Genomic DNA, 696 nt, shown 5'->3' with positions numbered 1-696 from the left:
CGGACGTCGTCGCGGTAGCGACGACGGACGCCGAGACGAGCACGTGACACCAGTGCCACCCTGTCTTAGCGTAACGCGAGTCGAAGCGGACGTCGTCGCGGTAGCGACGACGGACGCCGAGACGAGCACGTGACACCACTGCCACCCTGTCTTAGCGTAACGCGAGTCGAGGCGGACGTCGTCGTGGTAGCGACGACGGACGCCGAGACGAGCACGTGACACCAGTGCCACCCTGTCTTAGCGTAACGCGAGTCGAGGCAGACGTCATCGCGGTAGCGACGACGGACGCCGAGACGAGCATGTGACACCACTGCCGCCCTGTCTTAGCGTAACATGAGTCGAGGCGGACATCGTCGCGGTAGCGACGACCTACGCCGAGACGAGCAGGTGACACCACTGCCACCTTGTCTTAACGTAACGCGAGTCGAGGCGAATGTCGTCGCGGTAGCGACGACGGACGCCGAGACAAGCACGTGACACCATTCCCACCCTGTCTTAGCGTAACGCGAGTCGAGGCGGACATCATCGCGGTAGCGACGACGAATGTCGAGACAAGCACGTGACACCATTCCCACCCTGTCTTAGCGTAACGCGAGTCGAGGCGGACGTCGTCGCGGTAGCGACGACGGACGCCGAGGCGAGCACATGACACCATTCCCACCCTGTCTTAGCGTAACGCGAGTCGAAGCGGACGTC

This window comes from Triticum dicoccoides, chromosome 2A, assembly GCF_002162155.2.
Source record: "Triticum dicoccoides isolate Atlit2015 ecotype Zavitan chromosome 2A, WEW_v2.0, whole genome shotgun sequence".
Classification (NCBI taxonomy): Eukaryota; Viridiplantae; Streptophyta; class Magnoliopsida; order Poales; family Poaceae; genus Triticum; species Triticum dicoccoides.
Note: the sequence above shows the minus strand (reverse complement) of the source record.